Source organism: Pleurodeles waltl, chromosome 10 (assembly GCF_031143425.1).
Source record: "Pleurodeles waltl isolate 20211129_DDA chromosome 10, aPleWal1.hap1.20221129, whole genome shotgun sequence".
Taxonomy (NCBI): domain Eukaryota; kingdom Metazoa; phylum Chordata; class Amphibia; order Caudata; family Salamandridae; genus Pleurodeles; species Pleurodeles waltl.
In genome coordinates this window covers 2,770,086-2,796,558 of record NC_090449.1, presented here as the reverse complement: position 1 = coordinate 2,796,558, position 26,473 = coordinate 2,770,086, and the positions used below count along the sequence as shown (strand labels likewise).

The following is a 26,473-nucleotide window of genomic DNA, read 5'->3' as shown; positions in this document are numbered from 1 at the left end:
ATGTTGCTCACATGCAGAGAGAGGTGTATGTTGCTCACATGCACAGAGAAGTTTATGTTGCAGACGGAGAGAGGTTTGTGTTGCTCTCATGCACTGAGAGGTTTATGTTGCTCACATGCACGGAGTGGTGTATGTTGCTCACATGCACAGAGAGGTTTATGTTGCAGACGGAGAGAGGTTTATGTTGCTCACATGCACAGAGAGGTTTATGTTGCTCACATGCAGAGAGAGGTATATGTTGCTCACATGCACAGAGAGGTGTATGTTGCTCACATGTACAGAGCGGTTTATATTGCAGACGGAGAGAGGTTTATGTTGCTCACATGCACAGAGAGGTTTATGTTGCTCACATGCAGAGAGAGGTATATGTTGCTCACATGCACAGAGAGGTGTATGTTGCTCACATGTACAGAGCGGTTTATGTTGCAGACGGAGAGAGGTTTATGTTGCTCTCATGCACAGAGAGGTTTATGTTGCTCACATGCATGGAGAGGTTTATGTTGCTCTCATGCACAGAGAGGTTTATGTTGCTCTCATGCACAGAGAGGTTTATGTTGCTCTCATGCACAGAGAGGTTTATGTTGCTCACATGCAGAGGTGTATGTTGCTCACATGCACAGAGAGGTTTATGTTGCTCACATGCAGAGAGAGGTTTATGTTGCTCACATGCAGAGAGAGGTTTATGTTGCTCACATGCAGAGAGAGGTGTATGTTGCTCACATGCACAGAGAAGTTTATGTTGCAGACGGAGAGAGGTTTGTGTTGCTCTCATGCACTGAGAGGTTTATGTTGCTCACATGCACGGAGTGGTGTATGTTGCTCACATGCACAGAGAGGTTTATGTTGCAGACGGAGAGAGGTTTATGTTGCTCACATGCACAGAGAGATTTATGTTGCTCACATGCAGAGAGACGTATATGTTGCTCACATGCACAGAGAGGTGTATGTTGCTCACATGTACAGAGCGGTTTATGTTGCAGACGGAGAGAGGTTTATGTTGCTCTCATGCACAGAGAGGTTTATGTTGCTCACATGCACAGAGAGGTTTATGTTCCACACATGCACAGAGAGGTTTATGTTGCTCACATGCACAGAGAGGTGTATGTTGCAGACGGAGAGAAGTTTTTGTTGCTCACATGCACAGAGGGGTTTATGTTGCAGATGGAGAGAGATTTATGTTGCAGACGGAGAGAGTTTTATGTTGCCCACATGCACAGAGAGGTTTATGTTGCAGACGGAGAGAGGTTTATGTTGCTCACATGCACAGAGAGGTGTTTGTTGCTGACATGCACAGAGAGGTTTATGTTGTAGACGGAGAGAGGTGTATGTTACTCACATGCACGGAGAAGTGTACGTTGCTCACATGCACAGAGAAGTTTATGTTGCTCACATGCTCAGAGAGATGTATTTGCTCACATGCACAGAGATGTGTTTGTTGCTCATATGCACACAAAGGTGTGTGTTGCAGACGGAGAGAGGTTTATGTTGCTCTCATGCACAGAGAGGTTTATGTTGCTCACATGCACAGAGAGGTGTATGTTGCAGACGGAGAGAGGTTTATGTTGCTCTCATGCACGGAGAGGTTTATGTTGCTCTCATGCACGGAGAGGTTTATGTTGCTCTCATGCACAGAGAGGTTTATGTTGCTCACATGCACAGAGAGGTTTATGTTGCTCACATGCAGAGAGAGGTTTATGTTGCTCACATGCAGAGAGAGGTGTATGTTGCTCACATGCACAGAGAAGTTTATGTTGCAGACGGAGAGAGGTTTGTGTTGCTCTCATACACTGAGAGGTTTATGTTGCTCACATGCACGGAGTGGTGTATGTTGCTCACATGCACAGAGAGGTTTATGTTGCAGACGGAGAGAGGTTTATGTTGCTCACATGCACAGAGAGGTTTATGTTGCTCACATCCAGAGAGAGGTATATGTTGCTCACATGCACAGAGAGGTGTATGTTGCTCACATGTACAGAGCGGTTTATGTTGCAGACGGAGAGAGGTGTATGTTGCTCTCATGTACATAGATGTTTATGTTGCTCACATGCACGGAGAGGTTGATGGAGACGGAGAGAGGTTTATGTTGGAGACGGAGAGAAGTTCATGTTGCTCACATACACAGAGAGGTGTGTGTTGCTTACATGCACAGAGAGGTTTATGTTGCAGACGGAGAGAGGTTTATGTTGCTCACATGCACAGAGAGGTTTATTTTGCATACGGAGAGAGGTTTATGTTGCTCACATGCACAGAGAGGTGTGTGTTGCTCACATGCACAGAGAGGTTTATGTTACGGACGGAGAGAGGTTAATGTTGCTCACATGGACAGAGAAGTTTATATACTCAACATGTACAGAGAGGTTTATACACTGGACATGCATAGAGAGATTTATATACTGGATGTGTACAGAGAGGTTTATATGTACTAGAATAGAGCGGTTTACGTTGCTGACGGAGAGAGGTGTATGTTGCTCTCATGTACATAGATGTTTATGTTGCTCACATGCACGGAGAGGTTGATGGAGACGGAGAGAGGTTTATGTTGGAGACGGAGAGAAGTTCATGTTGCTCACATACACAGAGAGGTGTGTGTTGCTTACATGCACAGAGAGGTTTATGTTGCAGACGGAGAGAGGTTTATGTTGCTCACATGCACAGAGAGGTTTATTTTGCAGACGGAGAGAGGTTTATGTTGCTCACATGCACAGAGAGGTGTGTGTTGCTCACATGCACAGAGAGGTTTATGTTACGGATGGAGAGAGGTTTATGTTGCTCACATGCAGTGAGGTTTATGTTGCAGACGGAGAGAGGTTTATGTTGCAGACGGAGAGAGGTTTATGTTGCAGACGGAGAGAGGTGTATGTTGGTCACATGCGCAGAGAGGTTTATGTTGCTCACAAGTATGGAGAGGTGCATGTTGCAGATAGAGGGAGATTTATGTTGCAGACAAGAGGTTTATGTTGCAGACGGAGAGAGGTTTATGTTGCTCACATGTACAGAGAGGTGTATGTTGCTCACATGCACAGAGAGGTTTATGTTGCAGACGGAGAGAGGTTTATGTTGCTCTCATGCACAGAGAGGTTTATGTTGCTCACATGCACAGAGAGGTGTATGCTGCAGACGGAGAGAGGTTTATGTTGCTCTCAGGCGTGGAGAGGTTTATGTTGCTCTCATGCACAGAGAGGTTTATGTTGCTCACATGCACAGAGAGGTTTATGTTGCTCACATGCAGAGAGAGGTTTATGTTGCTCACATGCACAGAGAGGTTTATGTTGCTCACATGCAGAGAGAGGTTTATGTTGCTCACATGCAGAGAGAGGTGTATGTTGCTCACATGCACAGAGAAGTTTATGTTGCAGACGGAGAGAGGCTTATGTTGCTCACATGCACGGAGTGGTGTATGTTGCTCACATGCACAGAGAGGTTTATGTTGCAGACGGAGAGAGGTTTATGTTGCTCACATGCACAGAGAGGTTTATGTTGCTCACATGCAGAGAGAGGTATATGTTGCTCACATGCACAGAGAGGTGTATGTTGCTCACATGTACAGAGCGGTTTATGTTGCAGACGGAGAGAGGTTTATGTTGCTCTCATGCACAGAGAGGTTTATGTTGCTCACATGCACGGAGAGGTTTATGTTCCACACATGCACAGAGAGGTTTATGTTGCTCACATGCACAGAGAGGTGTATGTTGCAGACGGAGAGAAGATTTTGTTGCTCACATGCACAGAGGGGTTTATGTTGCAGATGGAGAGAGATTTATGTTGCAGACGGAGAGAGTTTTATGTTGCCCACATGCACAGAGAGGTTTATGTTGCAGACGGAGAGAGGTATATGTTGCTCACATGCACAGAGAGGTGTTTGTTGCTGACATGCACAGAGAGGTTTATGTTGTAGATGGAGAGAGGTGTATGTTACTCACATGCACGGAGAAGTGTACGTTGCTCACATGCACAGAGAAGTTTATGTTGCTCACATGCACAGAGAGATGTATTTGCTCACATGCACAGAGATGTGTTTGTTGCTCATATGCACACAAAGGTGTGTGTTGCAGACGGAGAGAGGTTTATGTTGCTCTCATGCACAGAGAGGTTTATGTTGCTCACATGCACAGAGAGGTGTATGTTGCAGACGGAGAGAGGTTTATGTTGCTCTCATGCACGGAGAGGTTTATGTTGCTCTCATGCCCAGAGAGGTTTATGTTGCTCACATGCACAGAGAGGTTTATGTTGCTCACATGCAGAGAGAGGTGTATGTTGCTCACATGCACAGAGAAGTTTATGTTGCAGACGGAGAGAGGTTTGTGTTGCTCTCATGCACTGAGAGGTTTATGTTGCTCACATGCATGGAGTGGTGTATGTTGCTCACATGCACTGAGAGGTTTATGTTGCAGACGGAGAGAGGTTTATGTTGCTCACATGCACAGAGAGGTTTATGTTGCTCACATGCAGAGAGAGGTATATGTTGCTCACATGCACAGAGAGGTGTATGTTGCTCACATGTACAGAGCGGTTTATGTTGCAGACGGAGAGAGGTTTATGTTGCTCACATGCACAGAGAGGTTTATGTTGCTCACATGCAGAGAGAGGTATATGTTGCTCACATGTACAGTGCGGTTTATGTTGCAGACGGAGAGAGGTTTATGTTGCTCTCATGCACAGAGGGGTTTATGTTGCTCACATGCATGGAGAGGTTTATGTTGCTCTCATGCACAGAGAGGTTTATGTTGCTCTCATGCACAGAGAGGTTTATGTTGCTCACATGCAGAGAGGTGTATGTTGCTCACATGCACAGAGAGGTTTATGTTGCTCACATGCAGAGAGAGGTTTATGTTGCTCACATGCAGAGAGAGGTGTATGTTGCTCACATGCACAGAGAAGTTTATGTTGCAGACGGAGAGAGGTTTGTGTTGCTCTCATGCACTGAGAGGTTTATGTTGCTCACATGCACGGAGTGGTGTATGTTGCTCACATGCACAGAGAGGTTTATGTTGCAGACGGAGAGAGGTTTATGTTGCTCACATGCACAGAGAGGTTTATGTTGCTCACATGCAGAGAGACGTATATGTTGCTCACATGCACAGAGAGGTGTATGTTGCTCACATGTACAGAGCGGTTTATGTTGCAGACGGAGAGAGGTTTATGTTGCTCTCATACACAGAGAGGTTTATGTTGCTCACATGCAGAGAGAGGTATATGTTGCTCACATGCACAGAGAGGTGTATGTTGCTCACATGTACAGAGCGGTTTATGTTGCAGACGGAGAGAGGTTTATGTTGCTCTCATGCACAGAGAGGTTTATGTTGCTCACATGCACGGAGAGGTTTATGTTGCTCTCATGCACAGAGAGGTTTATGTTGCTCTCATGCACAGAGAGGTTTATGTTGCTCTCATGCACAGAGAGGTTTATGTTGCTCACATGCAGAGAGGTGTATGTTGCTCACATGCACAGAGAGGTTTATGTTGCTCACATGCAGAGAGAGGTTTATGTTGCTCACATGCAGAGAGAGGTGTATGTTGCTCACATGCACAGAGAAGTTTATGTTGCAGACGGAGAGAGGTTTGTGTTGCTCTCATGCACTGAGAGGTTTATGTTGCTCACATGCACGGAGTGGTGTATGTTGCTCACATGCACAGAGAGGTTTATGTTGCAGACGGAGAGAGGTTTATGTTGCTCACATGCACAGAGAGGTTTATGTTGCTCACATGCAGAGAGACGTATATGTTGCTCACATGCACAGAGAGGTGTATGTTGCTCACATGTACAGAGCGGTTTATGTTGCAGACGGAGAGAGGTTTATGTTGCTCTCATGCACAGAGAGGTTTATGTTGCTCTCATGCACAGAGAGGTTTATGTTGCTCACATGCACAGAGAGGTTTATGTTCCACACATGCACAGAGAGGTTTATGTTGCTCACATGCACAGAGAGGTGTATGTTGCAGACAGAGAGAAGTTTTTGTTGCTCACATGCACAGAGGGGTTTATGTTGCAGATGGAGAGAGATTTATGTTGCAGACGGAGAGAGTTTTATGTTGCCCACATGCACGGAGAGGTTTATGTTGCAGACGGAGAGAGGTTTATGTTGCTCACATGCACAGAGAGGTGTTTGTTGCTGACATGCACAGAGAGGTTTATGTTGTAGACGGAGAGAGGTGTATGTTACTCACATGCACGGAGAAGTGTACGTTGCTCACATGCACAGAGAAGTTTATGTTGCTCACATGCTCAGAGAGATGTATTTGCTCACATGCACAGAGATGTGTTTGTTGCTCATATGCACACAAAGGTGTGTGTTGCAGACGGAGAGAGGTTTATGTTGCTCTCATGCACAGAGAGGTTTATGTTGCTCACATGCACAGAGAGGTGTATGTTGCAGACGGAGAGAGGTTTATGTTGCTCTCATGCACGGAGAGGTTTATGTTGCTCTCATGCACAGAGAGGTTTATGTTGCTCACATGCACAGAGAGGTTTATGTTGCTCACATGCACAGAGAGGTTTATGTTGCTCACATGCAGAGAGAGGTGTATGTTGCTCACATGCACAGAGAAGTTTATGTTGCAGACGGAGAGAGGTTTGTGTTGCTCTCATGCACTGAGAGGTTTATGTTGCTCACATGCACGGAGTGGTGTATGTTGCTCACATGCACAGAGAGGTTTATGTTGCAGACGGAGAGAGGTTTATGTTGCTCATATGCACAGAGAGGTTTATGTTGCTCACATCCAGAGAGAGGTATATGTTGCTCACATGCACAGAGAGGTGTATGTTGTTCACATGTACAGAGCGGTTTATGTTGCAGACGGAGAGAGGTGTATGTTGCTCTCATGTACATAGATGTTTATGTTGCTCACATGCACGGAGAGGTTGATGGAGACGGAGAGAGGTTTATGTTGGAGACGGAGAGAAGTTCATGTTGCTCACATACACAGAGAGGTGTGTGTTGCTTACATGCACAGAGAGGTTTATGTTGCAGACGGAGAGAGGTTTATGTTGCTCTCATGCACAGAGAGGTTTATTTTGCAGACGGAGAGAGGTTTATGTTGCTCACATGCACAGAGAGGTGTGTGTTGCTCACATGCACAGAGAGGTTTATGTTACGGACGGAGAGAGGTTAATGTTGCTCACATGGACAGAGAAGTTTATATACTCAACATGTACAGAGAGGTTTATACACTGGACATGCATAGAGAGATTTATATACTGGATGTGTACAGAGAGGTTTATATGTACTAGAATAGAGCGGTTTACGTTGCTGACGGAGAGAGGTGTATGTTGCTCTCATGTACATAGATGTTTATGTTGCTCACATGCACAGAGAGGTTGATGGAGACGGAGAGAGGTTTATGTTGGAGACGGAGAGAAGTTCATGTTGCTCACATACACAGAGAGGTGTGTGTTGCTTACATGCACAGAGAGGTTTATGTTGCAGACGGAGAGAGGTTTATGTTGCTCACATGCACAGAGAGGTTTATTTTGCAGACGGAGAGAGGTTTATGTTGCTCACATGCACAGAGAGGTGTGTGTTGCTCACATGCAGAGAGAGGTTTATGTTACGGATGGAGAGAGGTTTATGTTGCTCACATGTATCGAGAGGTTTATGTTGCAGACGGAGAGAGGTTTATGTTGCAGACGGAGAGAGGTGTATGTTGGTCACATGCGCAGAGAGGTTTATGTTGCTCACAAGTATGGAGAGGTTTATGTTGCAGACGGAGAGAGGTGCATGTTGCAGATAGAGGGAGATTTATGTTGCAGACAAGAGGTTTATGTTGCAGACGGAGAGAGGTTTATGTTGCTCACATGTACAGAGAGGTGTATGTTGCTCACATGCACAGAGAGGTTTATGTTGCAGACGGAGAGAGGTTTATGTTGCTCTCATGCACAGAGAGGTTTATGTTGCTCACATGCACAGAGAGGTGTATGCTGCAGACGGAGAGAGGTTTATGTTGCTCTCAGGCGTGGAGAGGTTTATGTTGCTCTCATGCACAGAGAGGTTTATGTTGCTCACATGCACAGAGAGGTTTATGTTGCTCACATGCAGAGAGAGGTTTATGTTGCTCACATGCAGAGAGAGGTTTATGTTGCTCACATGCAGAGAGAGGTGTATGTTGCTCACATGCACAGAGAAGTTTATGTTGCAGACGGAGAGAGGCTTATGTTGCTCACATGCACGGAGTGGTGTATGTTGCTCACATGCACAGAGAGGTTTATGTTGCAGACGGAGAGAGGTTTATGTTGCTCACATGCACAGAGAGGTTTATGTTGCTCACATGCAGAGAGAGGTATATGTTGCTCACATGCACAGAGAGGTGTATGTTGCTCACATGTACAGAGCGGTTTATGTTGCAGACGGAGAGAGGTTTATGTTGCTCTCATGCACAGAGAGGTTTATGTTGCTCACATGCACGGAGAGGTTTATGTTCCACACATGCACAGAGAGGTTTATGTTGCTTACATGCACAGAGAGGTGTATGTTGCAGACGGAGATAAGTTTTTGTTGCTCACATGCACAGAGGGGTTTATGTTGCAGATGGAGAGAGATTTATGTTGCAGACGGAGAGAGTTTTATGTTGCCCACATGCACAGAGAGGTTTATGTTGCAGACGGAGAGAGGTTTATGTTGCTCACATGCACAGAGAGGTGTTTGTTGCTGACATGCACAGAGAGGTTTATGTTTTAGACGGAGAGAGGTGTATGTTACTCACATGCACGGAGAAGTGTACGTTGCTCACATGCACAGAGAAGTTTATGTTGCTCACATGCACAGAGAGATGTATTTGCTCACATGCACAGAGATGTGTTTGTTGCTCATATGCACACAAAGGTGTGTGTTGCAGACGGAGAGAGGTTTATGTTGCTCTCATGCACAGAGAGGTTTATGTTGCTCACATGCACAGAGAGGTGTATGTTGCAGACGGAGAGAGGTTTATGTTGCTCTCATGCACGGAGAGGTTTATGTTGCTCTCATGCACGGAGAGGTTTATGTTGCTCTCATGCACAGAGAGGTTTATGTTGCTCACATGCACAGAGAGGTTTATGTTGCTCACATGCAGAGAGACGTTTATGTTGCTCACATGCAGAGAGAGGTGTATGTTGCTCACATGCACAGAGAAGTTTATGTTGCAGACTGAGAGAGGTTTGTGTTGCTCTCATGCACTGAGAGGTTTATGTTGCTCACATGCACGGAGTGGTGTATGTTGCTCACATGCACAGAGAGGTTTATGTTGCAGACGGAGAGAGGTTTATGTTGCTCACATGCACAGAGAGGTTTATGTTGCTCACATGCAGAGAGAGGTATATGTTGCTCACATGCACAGAGAGGTGTATGTTGCTCACATGTACAGAGCGGTTTATGTTGCAGACGGAGAGAGGTTTATGTTGCTCACAAGCACAGAGAGGTTTATGTTGCTCACATGCAGAGAGAGGTATATGTTGCTCACATGCACAGAGAGGTGTATGTTGCTCACATGTACAGAGCGGTTTATGTTGCAGACGGAGAGAGGTTTATGTTGCTCTCATGCACAGAGGGGTTTATGTTGCTCACATGCATGGAGAGGTTTATGTTGCTCTCATGCACAGAGAGGTTTATGTTGCTCTCATGCACAGAGAGGTTTATGTTGCTCACATGCAGAGAGGTGTATGTTGCTCACATGCACAGAGAGGTTTATGTTGCTCACATGCAGAGAGAGGTTTATGTTGCTCACATGCAGAGAGAGGTGTATGTTGCTCACATGCACAGAGAAGTTTATGTTGCAGACGGAGAGAGGTTTGTGTTGCTCTCATGCACTGAGAGGTTTATGTTGCTCACATGCACGGAGTGGTGTATGTTGCTCACATGCACAGAGAGGTTTATGTTGCAGACGGAGAGAGGTTTATGTTGCTCACATGCACAGAGAGGTTTATGTTGCTCACATGCAGAGAGACGTATATGTTGCTCACATGCACAGAGAGGTGTATGTTGCTCACATGTACAGAGCGGTTTATGTTGCAGACGGAGAGAGGTTTATGTTGCTCTCATGCACAGAGAGGTTTATGTTCCACACATGCACAGAGAGGTTTATGTTCCACACATGCACAGAGAGGTTTATGTTGCTCACATGCACAGAGAGGTGTATGTTGCAGACGGAGAGAAGTTTTTGTTGCTCACATGCACAGAGGGGTTTATGTTGCAGATGGAGAGAGATTTATGTTGCAGACGGAGAGAGTTTTATGTTGCCCACATGCACAGAGAGGTTTATGTTGCAGACGGAGAGAGGTTTATGTTGCTGACATGCACAGAGAGGTGTTTGTTGCTGACATGCACAGAGAGGTTTATGTTGTAGACGGAGAGAGGTGTATGTTACTCACATGCACGGAGAAGTGTACGTTGCTCACATGCACAGAGAAGTTTATGTTGCTCACATGCACAGAGAGATGTATTTGCTCACATGCACAGAGATGTGTTTGTTGCTCATATGCACACAAAGGTGTGTGTTGCAGACGGAGAGAGGTTTATGTTGCTCTCATGCACAGAGAGGTTTATGTTGCTCACATGCACAGAGAGGTGTATGTTGCAGACGGAGAGAGGTTTATGTTGCTCTCATGCACGGAGAGGTTTATGTTGCTCTCATGCACAGAGAGGTTTATGTTGCTCACATGCACAGAGAGGTTTATGTTGCTCACATGCAGAGAGAGGTTTATGTTGCTCACATGCAGAGAGAGGTTTATGTTGCTCACATGCAGAGAGAGGTGTATGTTGCTCACATGCACAGAGAAGTTTATGTTGCAGACGGAGAGAGGTTTGTGTTGCTCTCATGCACTGAGAGGTTTATGTTGCTCACATGCACGGAGTGGTGTATGTTGCTCACATGCACAGAGAGGTTTATGTTGCAGACGGAGAGAGGTTTATGTTGCTCACATGCACAGAGAGGTTTATGTTGCTCACATGCAGAGAGAGGTATATGTTGCTCACATGCACAGAGAGGTGTATGTTGCTCACATGTACAGAGCGGTTTATGTTGCAGACGGAGAGAGTTTTATGTTGCTCACATGCACAGAGAGGTTTATGTTGCTCACATGCAGAGAGAGGTATATGTTGCTCACATGCACAGAGAGGTGTATGTTGCTCACATGTACAGAGCGGTTTATGTTGCAGACGGAGAGAGGTTTATGTTGCTCTCATGCACAGAGAGGTTTATGTTGCTAACATGCATGGAGAGGTTTATGTTGCTCTCATGCACAGAGAGGTTTATGTTGCTCTCATGCACAGAGAGGTTTATGTTGCTCACATGCAGAGAGGTGTATGTTGCTCACATGCACAGAGAGGTTTATGTTGCTCACATGCAGAGAGAGGTGTATGTTGCTCACATGCACAGAGAAGTTTATGTTGCAGACGGAGAGAGGTTTGTGTTGCTCTCATGCACTGAGAGGTTTATGTTGCTCACATGCACGGAGTGGTGTATGTTGCTCACATGCACAGAGAGGTTTATGTTGCAGACGGAGAGAGGTTTATGTTGCTCACATGCACAGAGAGGTTTATGTTGCTCACATGCAGAGAGACGTATATGTTGCTCACATGCACAGAGAGGTGTATGTTGCTCACATGTACAGAGCGGTTTATGTTGCAGACGGAGAGAGGTTTATGTTGCTCTCATGCACAGAGAGGTTTATGTTGCTCACATGCACAGAGAGGTTTATGTTCCACACATGCACAGAGAGGTTTATGTTGCTCACATGCACAGAGAGGTGTATGTTGCAGACGGAGAGAAGTTTTTGTTGCTCACATGCACAGAGGGGTTTATGTTGCAGATGGAGAGAGATTTATGTTGCAGACGGAGAGAGTTTTATGTTGCCCACATGCACAGAGAGGTTTATGTTGCAGACGGAGAGAGGTTTATGTTGCTCACATGCACAGAGAGGTGTTTGTTGCTGACATGCACAGAGAGGTTTATGTTGTAGACGGAGAGAGGTGTATGTTACTCACATGCACGGAGAAGTGTACGTTGCTCACATGCACAGAGAAGTTTATGTTGCTCACATGCACAGAGAGATGTATTTGCTCACATGCACAGAGATGTGTTTGTTGCTCATATGCACACAAAGGTGTGTGTTGCAGACGGAGAGAGGTTTATGTTGCTCTCATGCACAGAGAGGTTTATGTTGCTCACATGCACAGAGAGGTGTATGTTGCAGACGGAGAGAGGTTTATGTTGCTCTCATGCACGGAGAGGTTTATGTTGCTCTCATGCACGGAGAGGTTTATGTTGCTCTCATGCACAGAGAGGTTTATGTTGCTCACATGCACAGAGAGGTTTATGTTGCTCACATGCAGAGAGAGGTTTATGTTGCTCACATGCAGAGAGAGGTGTATGTTGCTCACATGCACAGAGAAGTTTATGTTGCAGACGGAGAGAGGTTTGTGTTGCTCTCATGCACTGAGAGGTTTATGTTGCTCACATGCACGGAGTGGTGTATGTTGCTCACATGCACAGAGAGGTTTATGTTGCAGACGGAGAGAGGTTTATGTTGCTCACATGCACAGAGAGGTTTATGTTGCTCACATGCAGAGAGAGGTATATGTTGCTCAAATGCACAGAGAGGTGTATGTTGCTCACATGTACAGAGCGGTTTATGTTGCAGACGGAGAGAGGTTTATGTTGTTCTCATGCACAGAGAGGTTTATGTTGCTCACATGCACAGAGAGGTTTATGTTGCTTACATGCAGAGAGAGGTTTATGTTGCTCACATGCAGAGAGAGGTGTATGTTGCTCACATGCACAGAGAAGTTTATGTTGCAGACGGAGAGAGGTTTGTGTTGCTCTCATGCACTGAGAGGTTTATGTTGCTCACATGCACGGAGTGGTGTATGTTGCTCACATGCACAGAGAGGTTTATGTTGCAGACGGAGAGAGGTTTATGTTGCTCACATGCACAGAGAGGTTTATGTTGCTCACATGCAGAGAGAGGTATATGTTGCTCACATGCACAGAGAGGTGTATGTTGCTCACATGTACAGAGCGGTTTATGTTGCAGACGGAGAGAGGTTTATGTTGCTCACATGCACAGAGAGGTTTATGTTGCTCACATGCAGAGAGAGGTATATGTTGCTCACATGCACAGAGAGGTGTATGTTGCTCACATGTACAGAGCGGTTTATGTTGCAGACGGAGAGAGGTTTATGTTGCTCTCATGCACAGAGAGGTTTATGTTGCTCACATGCATGGAGAGGTTTATGTTGCTCTCATGCACAGAGAGGTTTATGTTGCTCTCGTGCACAGAGAGGTTTATGTTGCTCTCGTGCAGAGAGGTTTATGTTGCTCACATGCAGAGAGGTTTATGTTGCTCACATGCAGAGAGGTGTATGTTGCTCACATGCAGAGAGAGGTTTATGTTGTTCACATGCAGAGAGAGGTTTATGTTGCTCACATGCAGAGAGAGGTGTATGTTGCTCACATGCACAGAGAAGTTTATGTTGCAGACGGAGAGAGGTTTGTGTTGCTCTCATGCACTGAGAGGTTTATGTTGCTCACTTGCACGGAGTGGTGTATGTTGCTCACATGCACAGAGAGGTTTATGTTGCAGACGGAGAGAGGTTTATGTTGCTCACATGCACAGAGAAGTTTATGTTGCTCACATGCAGAGAGAGGTATATGTTGCTCACATGCACAGAGAGGTGTATGTTGCTCACACGTACAGAGCGGTTTATGTTGCAGACGGAGAGAGGTTTATGTTGCTCTCATGCACAGAGAGGTTTATGTTGCTCACATGCACAGAGAGGTTTATGTTCCACACATGCACAGAGAGGTTTTTGTTGCTCACATGCACAGAGGGGTTTATGTTGCAGATGGAGAGAGATTTATGTTGCAGACGGAGAGAGGTTTATGTTGCCCACATGCACAGAGAGGTTTATGTTGCAGACGGAGAGAGGTTTATGTTGCTCACATGCACAGAGAGGTGTTTGTTGCTGACATGCACAGAGAGGTTTATGTTGTAGACGGAGAGAGGTGTATGTTACTCACATGCACGGAGAAGTGTACGTTGCTCACATGCACGGATAGGTTTATGTTGCTCACATGCACAGAGAGATGTATTTGCTCACATGCACAGAGATGTGTTTGTTGCTCATATGCACAGAAAGGTGTGTGTTGCAGACGGAGAGAGGTTTATGTTGCTCACATGCACAGAGAGGTTTATGTTGCAGATGGAGAGAGGTTTATTTTCCTCACATGCACAGAGAGGTTTATGTTGCTCACATGCACAGAGAGGTGTATGTTGCAGACGGAGAGAGGTTTATGTTGTTCACATGCACAGAGAGGTGTATGTTTCAGATGGAGAGAGGTGTATGTTGGTGACACGCACAGAGAGGTTTATCTTGCTCACATGCACAGAGAGGTGTGTGTTGCTCACATGCACAGAGAGGTTAGGTTTATGTTGCTCACATGCATGGAGAGGTTTATGTTGCAGACGGAGAGAGGTTTATGTTGCTCACATGCACACAGAGGTTTATGTTGCTCACATGCACACAGAGATGTATGTTGCAGACGGAGAGAGGTTTATGTTGTTCACATGCACAGAGAGGTGTATGTTGCAAACGGAGAGTGGTGTATGTTGCTCACACGCATAGAGAGGTTTATCTTGCTCACATGCACAGAGAGGTGTGTGTTGCTCACATGCACAGAGAGGTTAGGTTTATGTTGCTCACATACATGGAGAGGTTTATGTTGCTCACATGCACGGAGAGGTTTATGTTGCACACATGCACAGAGAGATTTATTTTGCACACATGCAGAGAGAGGTGTATGTTGCTCACATGCAGAGAGAGGTGCATGTTGCTCACATACACACAGAGGTTTATGTTCCACACATGCACAGAAAGGTTTATGTTTGTCACATGGATAGAGGTTTATGTTGCAGACGGAGAGAGGTTTATGTTGCTCACATGCTGAGAGAGGTGTATGTTGCTCACATGCACAGGGAGGTTTATGTTGCTCACGGAGAGAGGTTTATGTTGCTCACAATCACAGAGAGGTGTATGTTGCTCACATGCACAGAGAGGTGTATGTTGCAGACGGAGAGAGGTTTATGTTGTTCACATGCACAGAGAGGTGTATGTTGCTCACATGCACAGAGAGGTTTTTGTTGCAGACGGAGAGAGGTTTATGTTGCTCACATGCACAGAGAGGTTTATGTTGCAGACAGAGAGAGGTGTATGTTTCTCACATGCACAGAGAGGTTTATGTTGCTCACATAGACAGAGGTTTATGTTGCAGACGGAGAGAGGTTTATGTTGCTCACATGCAGAGAGAGATGTATGTTGCTCACATCCAGGGGGAGGTTTATGTTGCTCACATTCACAGAGAGGTGTTTGTTGCAGACGGAGAGCGGTTTATGTTGCTCACATGCACAGAGAGGTGTATGTTGCTCACATGCACAGAGAGGTGTATGTTGCAGACAGAGAGAGGTTTATGTTGTTCACATGCACAGAGAGGTGTATGTTGCTCACATGCACAGAGAGGTGTTTGTTGCAGACGGAGAGAGGTTTATGTTGCTCACATGCACAGAGAGGTTTATGTTGCAGACGGAGAGAGGTGTATGTTGCTCACATGCACAGAGAGGTGTTTGTTGCTCACGTGCACAGAGAGCTTTATGCAATCGCTCTGAGTGATGGCGCTAATGTGTACCACGTGTGGCAGAGATGTCTCCAGAGGCTGAAATGGCCCATGTGGTTTATACTGCACTGAAATGGGCAGAGATATTTACATGCAAAGTTGAGAATTTTATACAAAGTCAATTAAAGTTTGTTTTTATACTGGTAAGAGCCACGACACACATGTAAAAGTATATGTACATTATTAGATGTGCCCGACGTTATTGGTTTTCAGTAATTTCAGTGCAGGTGTGCCTGTTCGAGAAAGCATCATTTGTTGACAGATTTAATGAATCCAGGGTAGTTCGCACTTCTACAGGGGAGAACATCACTAGACAAGTTAGGTTTTAAGCCTCACAACTTACCCACGAACCACCCAGTTTCAGTGAGTGCTCAACCCACTTTCGGCCGCACAGCAATGAAATGCTTGAAACTCAATTTCAAAATCCAAAATTCTGGTAAATCCCAGATCTTCCGACGTTTGGCAGCTTTCTTTCTTACTCGAGCTCACAACAGACTCGAAACCATTTGTGACACCAAAGAGGTAATGTCCCGAAACCCGGGAGTCCCAAGTACGTGGACTGTAGCGCCTAGAGGGCTCTTTGAAGCACCAGAGGTAATGTACCACAGCGTGGGAGACCCCAGCGCCTGGACTGTAGCGCCTCGAAGGCTCTTTGAAGCACCAGAGGTAATGCCATACAGCGCTTGAGACCCCAGGGCCTGGACTGTAGCGCCTAGAAGGCACTTGGAAGCACCAGAGGCAATGCACCACAGCCTGGGAGTCCACATCGCCTGGACTGTAGCGCCTCGAGAGCTCTTTGAAGCACCAGAGGCAATGTACCACAGCCTGGGAGTCCCGAGCGCCTGGACTGTAGGAGCTCTTGGAAGAACCAGAGGTAATGCACCACAGCGTGTGAGATCCCAGAGTCTGGACTTTAGCGCCTAGAAGGCACTTGGAAGCACCAGAGGTAATGTAACCCAGTGTGTGAGACCCCAGCGTCTGGACTGTAGCGCCTAGAAGGCATTTTGAAGCATACCACCGAGGGATAAGGGTCGAGTACAGCAAAGCCCTGTTCTCAGCGGGAAACGTCACTTCTGATTGGTTAACATCGGGTGACACCCGGGCTTTGAGAGCAGTTTCTATAGGTGGGTGAAGGGGAGGATGTGATCATCTCAGCCATTGTGAGAAGACTGTCCCAGGACAGGCGGGGCAGTGAGTGAGGCTGGCACTATCTTGTCTGCCCGATGGCTCAGCGAGTTAAACACTTGCCAGCTACAGGCCAGTTCAGCATCTCATCCTGCCGAGGTCGAGCCACTGAATGTTAAATAGTCTGATAGTGCTTAGAAATCGCAGAAGTGCGGTCAGAGGGGCCACACTCTGGCCATGCTTGTGTAAAAGAGCTTGTCAGGAGCCCGTGGCAGGTGGAGTTTAGGGGCCTTTACTGCAGCAGCCCTATCCGGAGAAGACCACTTCCATATGTGGGTGTAAAGGAGTTTACATCTTCACACGGTTTCTGCACCAGATGGATACCACATCCTTCTCCCACACACCCGGGTACCACTTCCGAGCGAAGGAGCCTGGGCTCTCCTAACCCAGAACAAGTTACTTGGTGCGGGTAGTACTGTTACCCTCATGCTGTTTCCGTGCAGGTGGTGCGGGTAGCACTGTTACTTTCACGCTGTTTCCGTGCAGGTGGTGATGGGTAGTACTGTTACTCTCACGCTGTTTCCGTGCAGGTGGTGCGGGTAGTACTGTTACCCTCATACTGTTTCTCTCACGCTGTTTCCGTGCAGGTGGTGCTGGTAGTACTGTTACTCTCATGCTATTTCCGTGCAGGTGATGCGGGTAGCACTGTTACTCTCACGCTGTTTCCGTGCCGGTGGTGCGGGTAGCACTGTTACTCTCATGCTGTTTTTCTGCACGTGGTGTGGGTAATACTGTTGCTCTCACACTGTTTGCGTGCAGGTGGTGCGGGTAGCACTGTTACTCTCACGCTGTTTCCGTGCAGGTGGTGCGGGTTGTACTGGTACTCTCACGCTGTTTCCGCGCAGGTGGTGCGACTTGTACTGTTACTCTCACTATGTTTCTGTGCAGGTGGTGCGGGTAGCACTGTTACTCTCATGCTGTTTCCGTGCAGGTGATGCGGGTAATACTGTTACTCTCACACTGTTTCCATGCAGGTGGTGCGGGTAGCACTGTTACTCTCACGCTGTTTCCGTGCAGGTGGTGCGGATTGTACAGGTACTCTCACGCTGTTTCCGTGCAGGTGGTGCAGATTGTACAGGCACTCTAACGCTGTTTCTGTGCAGGTGGTGCGGGTTGTACTGGTACTCTCACGCTGTTTCCGTGCAGGTGGTGCAGGTAGCACTGTTACTCTCACGCTGTTTCTGTGCAGGTGGTGCGGGTAATACTGTTACTCTCATGCTGGTTTTGTGCAGGTGGTGCGGATAGTACTGTTACTCTCACGCTGTTTTGGTACAGGTGGTGCAGGTAGTACTGTTACACTCACGCTGTTTCCATGCAGGTGGTGCAGGTAGTACTGTTACTCTCACGCTGTTTCCGTGTAGGTGGTGCAGGCAGTGTGTTTACTCTCACGCTGTTTCCATGCAGGTGGTGGGGTAGTACTGTTACCCTCACACTGTTTTCGTGCAGGTGGTGCGGGTAGTACAGTTATTCTCATGCTGGTTTTGTGCAGCTGGTGCAGGTTGTACTGGTACTCTCTCGCTGTTTCAGTGTAGGTAGTGCGGGTTGTACTGTTACTCTCACGCTGTTTCCGTGCAGGTGGTGCAGGTAGTACTGGTACTCTCGTGCTGTTTCCGTGCAGGTGGTGCGGGTAGTACTGTTTCTCTCACTCTGTTTCCGTACAGGTGGTGCGGTTAGTACTGTTACTCTCACGCTGTTTCCATGCAGGTGGTGCGGGTAGTGCTGTTACTCTTACGCTGTTTCCGTGCAGGTGCTGCGGGTAGTACTGTTACTCTCACGCTGGTTCCGTGCAGGTGGTGCGGGTAACACTGTTACTCCCATGCTGTTTCCGTGCAGGTGGTGCGGGTAGTACTGTTGCTCTCACGCTGGTTTTGTGCAGGTGGTGTGGGTAGTACTGTCACTCTCACGCTGTTTTTGTGCAGGTGGTGCAGGTAGTACTGTTACTCTCATGCTGTTTCCGTGCAGGTGGTGCGGGTAGTACTGTTATTCTCACTCTGTTTCCGTGCAGGTGGTGCAGTTAGTACTGTCACTCTCACGCTGTTTTTGTGCAGGTGGTGCGGTTAGTGCTGTTACTGTCACGCTGTTTCCATGCAGGTGGTGCGGGTAGCACTGTTACTCTCACACTGTTTCCGTGCAGGTGGTGCGGATTGTACTGGTATTCTCACACTGTTTCCGTGCAGGTGGCGCGGATTGTAATGGTACTCTCACGCTGTTTCCGTGCAGGTGGTGCGGGTAGTGCTGTTACTCTCACGCTGTTTCCGTGCAGGTGGTGCAGGTAGCACTGTTACTCTCATGCTGTTTCCGTGCAGGTGGTGCGGATTGTACTGGTACTATAACTCTGTTCCCGTGCAGGTGGTGCGGGTAGCACTGTTACTCTCACGCTGTTTCCGTGCAGGTGGTGCGGGTTGTACTGTTACTCTCACACTGTTTCCGTGCAGGTGGTTTGGGTAGCCCTGTTACTCTCATCCTGTTTCTGTGAAGGTTTTGCGGGTAGTACTGTTACTCTCATGCTGGTTTTGTGCAGGTGGTGCAGGTAGTAGTGTTACTCTCACGTTTTTTGTGCAGTTGGTGCAGGTAGTACTGTTACTCTCATGCTGTTTCCGTGCAGGTGGTGCGGGTAGCACTGTTACTCTCACGCTGTTTCCGTGCAGGTGGTGCGCGTAGTACTGTTACTCTCATGCTGTTTGCGTGCAGGTGGTGCGGGTAGCACTGTTACTCTCACGCTGTTTCCGTGCAGATCGTGCTGGTAGTACTGTTACTCTCATGCTATTTCCGTGCAGGTGATGCGGGTAGCACTGTTACTCTCACGCTGTTTCCGTGCCGGTGGTGCGGGTAGCACTGTTACTCTCATGCTGTTTTTCTGCAGGTGGTGCGGGTAATACTGTTGCTCTCACACTGTTTCCGTGCAGGTGGTGCGGGTAGTACAGTTACTCTCACGCTGTTTGCGTGCAGGTGGTGCGGGTAGCACTGTTACTCTCACGCTTTTTCCGTGCAGGTGGTGCGGGTTGTACTGGTACTCTCACGCTTTTTCCGTGCAGGTGGTGCGACTTGTACTGTTACTCTCACGATGTTTCTGTGCAGGTGGTGCGGGTAGCACTGTTACTCTCATGCTGTTTCTGTGCACGTGGTGCGGGTAGCACTGTTACTCTCACGCTGTTTCCGTGCAGGTGGTGCGGATTGTACAGGTATTCTCATGCTGTTTCCGTGCAGGTGGTGCAGATTGTACAGGTACTCTCACGCTGTTTCTGTGCAGGTTGTGTGGGTTTTACTGGTACTCTCACGCTGTTTCCGTGCAGGTGGTGCGGTTAGCACTGTTACTCTCATGCTGTTTCTGTGCAGGTGGTGCGGTTAGTACTGTTACTCTCACGCTGTTTTGGTGCAGGTGGTGCGGGTAGTACTGTTACACTCACGCTGTTTCCGTGCAGGTGGTGCAGGTAGTACTGTTACTCTCGCGCTGTTTCAGTGCAGGTGGTGCGGGTAGCACTGTTACTCTCATGCTGTTTCCGTGTAGGTGGTGCAGGCAGTGTGTTTACTCTCACTCTGTTTCCGTGCAGGTGGGGCGGGTAGTACTGTTACTCTCACGCTGTTTTGGTGCAGGTGGTGCGGGTAGTACTGTTACACTCACGCTGTTTCCGTGCACGTGGTGCGGGTAACACTGTTACTCTCACGCTGTTTCCGTGCTGGTGGTGCAGGTAGTACTGTTACTCTGATGCTGTTTCCGTGCAGGTGGTGAGGGTAGTACTGTTACTCTCACGCTGTTTCCGTGCAGGTGGTGCGGTTAGTACTGTTACTCTCACGCTGTTTCCATGCAGGTGGTGCGGGTAGTGCTGTTACTCTCACGCTGTTTCCATGCAGGTGGTGTGGGTAGTACTGTTACTCTCATGCTGTTTCCGTGCAGCTGGTGCGGGTAACACTGTTACTCTCATGCTGTTTCCGTGCAGGTGGTCCGGGTAGTACTGTTACTCTCACGCTGGTTTTGTGCAGGTGGTGTGGGTAGTGCTGTTACTCTCACGCTGTTTCCGTGCAGGTGGTGCGGGTAGCACTGTTACTCTCACGCTGTTTCCGAGCAGGTGGTGCGGATTGTACTGGTACTCTCACACTGTTTCCGTGCAGGTGGTGCGGTTTGTAATGGTACTCTCCCGCTGTTTCCGTGCAGGTGGTGCGGGTAGTGCTGTTACTCTCACGCTGTTTCCGTGCAGGTGGTGCAGGTAGCACTGTTACTCTCATGATTTTTCCGTGCAGGTGGTGCGGATTGTACTGGTACTATCACGCTGTTTCCGTGCAGGTGGTGCGGGTAGCACTGTTACTCTCCCGCTGTTTCTGTGCAAGTGGTGCAGGTAGTACTGTTACTCTCATGCTATTTCCGTGCAGGTGGTGCAGGTAGCCCTGTTACTCTCACCCTGTTTCTGTGAAGGTGGTGCGGGTAGTACTGTTACTCTCACGCTTTTTTGTGTGCAGTTGGTGCAGGTAGTACTGTTACACTCACGCTGTTTCCGTGCAGGTGGTGCGGGTAGTTTTGTTACTCTCACGCTGTTTTGGTGCAGGTGGTGCGGATGGTACTGTTACTCTCATGCTGTTTCCGTGCAGGTGGTGGGGGTAACACTGTTACTCTCATGCTGTTTCCGTGCAGGTGGTGCGGGTAGTACTGCTGCTCTCACGCTGTTTTTGTGCAGGTGGTGCGGGTAGTGCTGTTACTCTCACGCTGTTTCCGTGCAGGTGGTGCAGGTAGCACTGTTACTCTCACGCTGTTTCCGTGCAGGTGGTGCGGATTGTACTGGTACTCTCACACTGTTTCCGTGCAGGTGGTGCGGATTGTAATGGTACTCTCACGCTGTTTCCGTGCAGGTGGTGCGGGTAGTGCTGTTACTCTCACGCTGTTTCCGTGCAGGTGGTGCAGGTAGCACTGTTACTCTCGCGCTGTTTCCGTGCAGGTGGTGCAGATTGTAATGGTACTCTCACGCTGTTTCCGTGCAGGTGGAGCGGGTAGTGCTGTTCCTCTCATGCTGTTTCCGTGCAGGTGGTGCAGGTAGCACTGTTACTCTCATGCTGTTTCCAAGTAGGTGGTGTGGATTGTACTAGTACTATCACGCTGTTCCCGTGCAGGTGGTGCAGGTAGTACTGTTACTCTCACGCTGTTTCCGTGCAGCTGGTGCGGGTTGTACTGGTACTCACTCTGTTTCCGTGCAGGTGGTGCGGGTAGCCCTGTTACTCTCACCCTGTTTCTATGAAGGTGGTGCGGGTAGTACTGTTGCTCTCACGCTGGTTTTGTGCAGGTGGTGTGGGTAGTACTGTCACTCTCACGCTGTTTCCGTGCAGTTGGTGCAGTTAGTACTGTTACTCTCATGCTGTTTCCGTGCAGGTGGTGCAGGTAGTACTGTTACTCTCATGCTGTTTCTGTGCAGGTGGTGCGGGTACTACTGTTACTCTCACTCTGTTTCCGTGCAGGTGGTGCTGTTAGTACTGTCACTCTCACGCTGGTTTTGTGCAGGTGGTGCGGTTAGTGCTGTTACTGTCACGCTGTTTCCGTGCAGGTGGTGCGGGTAGCACTGTTACTCTCACACTGTTTCCGTGCAGGTGGTGCGGATTGTACTGGTATTCTCACACTGTTTCCGTGCAGGTGGTGCGGATTGTAATGGTACTCTCACGCTGTTCCCGTGCAGGTGGTGTGGGTAGCACTGTTACTCTCACGCTGTTTCCGTGCAGGTGGTTCGGGTTGTACTGTTACTCTCACACTGTTTCCGTGCAGGTGGTGTGGGTAGCCCTGTCACTCTCACCCTGTTTCTGTGAAGGTTTTGCGGGTAGTACTGTTACTCTCATGCTGATTTTGTGCAGGTGGTGCGGGTAGTAGTGTTACTCTCATGCTTTTTTGTGCAGTTGGTGCAGGTAGTACTGTTACTCTCATGCTGTTTCCGTGGAGGTGTTGCGGGTAGCACTGTTACTCCCACGCTGTTTCCGTGCAGGTGGTGCACGTAGTACTGTTACTCTCATGCTGTTTCAGTGCAGGTGGTGCGGGTAGCACTGTTACTCTCACCCGGTTTCCGTGCAGGTGGTGCTGGTAGTACTGTTACTCTCATGCTATTTCCGTGCAGGTGATGCGGGTAGCACTGTTACTCTCACGCTGTTTCCGTGCCAGTGGTGCGGGTAGCACTGTTACTCTCATGCTGTTTTTCTGCAGGTGGTGCAGGTAATACTGTTGCTCTCACACTGTTTCCGTGCAGGTGGTGCGGGTAGTACTGTTACTCTCACGCTGTTTGCGTGCAGGTGGTGCGGGTAGCACTGTTACTCTCACGCTGTTTCCGTGCAGGTGGTGCGGGTTGTACTGGTACTCTCACGCTGTTTCCGTGCAGGTGGTGCGACTTGTACTGTTACTCTCACGATGTTTCTGTGCAGGTGGTGCGGGTAGCACTGATACTCTCACGCTGTTTCTGTGCAGGTGGTGCAGGTAGTACTGTTACTCTCACACTGTTTCCATGCAGGGGGTGCGGGTAGCACTGTTACTCTCACGCTGTTTCCGTGCTGGTGGTGCAGATTGTACAGGTACTCTCACGCTGTTTCCGTGCAGGTGGTGCGGATTGTACAAGTACTCTCACGCTGTTTCTGTGCAGGTGGTGCGGGTTTTACTGGTACTCTCACGCTTTTTCCGTGCAGGTGGTGCGGGTAGCACTGTTACTCTCACGCTGTTTCTGTGCAGGTGGTGCGGGTAATACTGTTACTCTCACACTGGTTTTGTGCAGGTGGTGCGGGGAGTACTGTTACTCTCATGCTGTTTTGGTGCAGGTGGTGTGGGTAGTACTGTTACACTCACGCTGTTTCCGTGCAGGTGGTGCAGGTAGTACTGTTACTCTCACGCTGTTTCAGTGCAGGTGGTGCGGGTAGCACTGTTACTCTCACACTGTTTCCGTGTAGGTGGTGCAGGCAGTGTGTTAACTCTCACTCTGTTTCCGTGCAGGTGGTGGGGTAGTGCTGTTACTCTCACGCTGTTTTCGTGCAGGTGGTGCGGGTAGTACAGTTATTCTCATGCTGGTTTTGTGCAGCTGGTGTGGGTTGTACTGGTACTCTCTCGCTGTTTCGGTGCAGGTGGTGCAGGTTGTACTGTTACTCTCACGCTGTTTCCGTGCACGTGGTGCGGGTAACACTGTTACTCTCACGCTGTTTCTGTGCTGGTGGTGCAGGTAGTACTGTTACTCTCATGCTGTTTCCGTGCAGGTGGTGAGGGTAGTACTGTTACTCTCACGCTGTTTCCGTGCAGGTGGTGCGGGTAGTACTGTTACTCTCATGCTGTTCTTGTGCAGGTTGTACTGTTACTCTCACACTATTTCTGTGCAGGTGGTGTGTGTAGTGCTGTTGCTCTCACGCTGTTTCCGTGCATGTGGTGGGGGTAGTACTGTTACTGTCATGCTGTTTCTGTGCAGGTGGTGCGGGTAGTACCGTTACTCTCACACTGTTTCCATGCAGGTGGTGGGGTAGTACTGTTACTGTCATGCTCTTTCCGTGCAGGTGGTGCGGGTAGTACTGTTACTCTCACACAGTTTTTTTGCAGGGAGTGCGGGTTGTACAGTTACTCTATCGCTGTTTCCGTGAAGGTGGTGCCGGTAGTACTGTTACTCTCACGCTGTTTCCGTGCAGGTGGTGCGGTTTGTACTGTAACTCTCACGCTGTTTCTGTGCAGGTGGTGCGAGTAGTACTGTTCCTCTCACGCTGTTTCTGTGCAGGTGGTGTGGGTAGAACTGTTACTCTCACGCTGTTTTCGTGCAGGTGGTGCGGGTAGCACTGTTACTCTGACTCTGTTTCCGTTCAGGTGGTGGGGGTAGTACTGTTGCTCTCACGCTGTTTCCGTGCAGGTGGTGCGAGTAGTACTGTTACTCTCATGCTGTTTTTGTGCAGATAGTACTGTTACTCTCACGCTGCTTCTGTCCAGGTGGTGAGGGTAGTACTGTTACTCTCACGCTGTTTCTGTGCCGGTGGTGCAGGTTGTACTGTTGCTCACACTGTTTCCGTGCAGGTGGTGTGGGTAGTACTGTTACTCTCACACTGTTTCCGTGCAGGTGGTGTGGGTAGTACTGTTACTCTCACGCTGTTTCCATGCAGGTGGTGCGGGTGGTACTGTTACTCTCACGCTGTTTCTATGCAGGTGGTGCGGATTGTAATGGTACTCTCACGCTGTTCCCGTGCAGGTGGTGCGGGTAGCACTGTTACTCTCACGCTGTTTCCGTGCAGGTGGTTCGGGTTGTACTGTTACTCTCACACTGTTTCCGTGCAGGTGGTGTGGGTAGCCCTGTCACTCTCGCGCTGTTTCTGTGCAGGTGGTGCGGGTAGTTTGTTGAAGGCTGGTAACACCCCCATGTGCCATCTTACCAGTCACATACCCATTATGAGGTTTTGACACAAAGCGCAACACACATCTGCACACACTCCACACACACACCTCATTACCATCTGTACACAGTCCACACACACACACCTCACCACCATCTGTACACAATCCACACACACTAGGCACACGCATCCGCACAAAGGCACTCAACTGGTGCACAACACCAGATCACCTCTTGGGCGACGCACAGTGCTCACTGAAGGGTAGATGACACAAACACACCGTCTTGCACACTCCATCGAGCCGTTTTGTGCCACTTGTCCTTCCGCCCAGGGTCACACTGTGGCCTCCGTGGCACGTCTGACGCTTGTCACATTCCTCGTCCCGCCTCAGCGCCGTCACCACGTGTGATCTGCATTCCACACTCAGATCACAAGTGCAGGCGGCATTCCACACCCCCCTCCCCCCACGTGCAGAGGACAGACCCCCTGGCTGGGGCAGTGAGCTATGCATCGCCTCACCCCTCTCCCACCCCAGCATCCAGGGCACCCTCCTTTCACCAGCAGTGACCTATGTATCACCACCCACTCTCCCACCCCAGGATCCAGGGCACCCTCCATTCACCAGCAGACACCTATGTATCACCACTGCCCTCCCACCCCAGGATCCAGGGCACCCTCCTTTCACCAGCAGTGACCTACGTATCACCACTGTCCTCCCACCCCAGGATCCAGGTCACCCTCCTTTCACAAGCAGTGACCTATGCACTGCTGATCTGTAATCTAATGCGGAGTGTGTAATCTGAGTAATCTTCATTGTTAACGTAATGCGGGCGAGTAATCCGAGTAATCTCCTCTGGTAATTAATCATTTTGATAATCTAATGGAGGGTTAGCCACCTGAGTAATCTTTTTTAATCTGATCTAGAATATGCTAATCTTCTGTAATCTAATGCACAGTGAGTAGTCAGAGTACAGTAGCGTAACAAAGAGCCCCGCGGTGGGGGGCGGCCCGAGCTCCGCGGGCCCCTGTGCTCTGGCGGGTGACCCCTGACTGGGTCCGGTGGAGGGGATCCCCTTCAGGATGTTTACAGGGCCCCCCTCAAGTTTCGTTACTGTCAGAGCAATCTCCTCCTGTTACGTAATACAGGGTAAAGCAACTAAAGTAATATATTCCAGTACTTCGGAGAAGGGTCAAATATTTGATTATTCGTCTTTAATCAAATACCGGCCCTTTAATCCAAGGGATCTCATTCTGTGATCGAGCGCAGGTGAAAGGAATCCAGACCTTTTACCTCTTAATTATAACACAGTAATCACCAGAGTCTGTAATCTAATAT

General features: G+C 48.5%; 1 protein-coding gene across 1 annotated transcript in view; it reads left to right on the top strand.

Annotated features, from left to right (window-relative positions):
* LOC138260864 (semaphorin-3F-like) overlaps positions 1-26,473 on the top strand; it is a 447,618-nt gene that overhangs the window by 107,565 nt on the left and 313,580 nt on the right. The gene's annotated exons all lie outside the window — the stretch shown is intronic.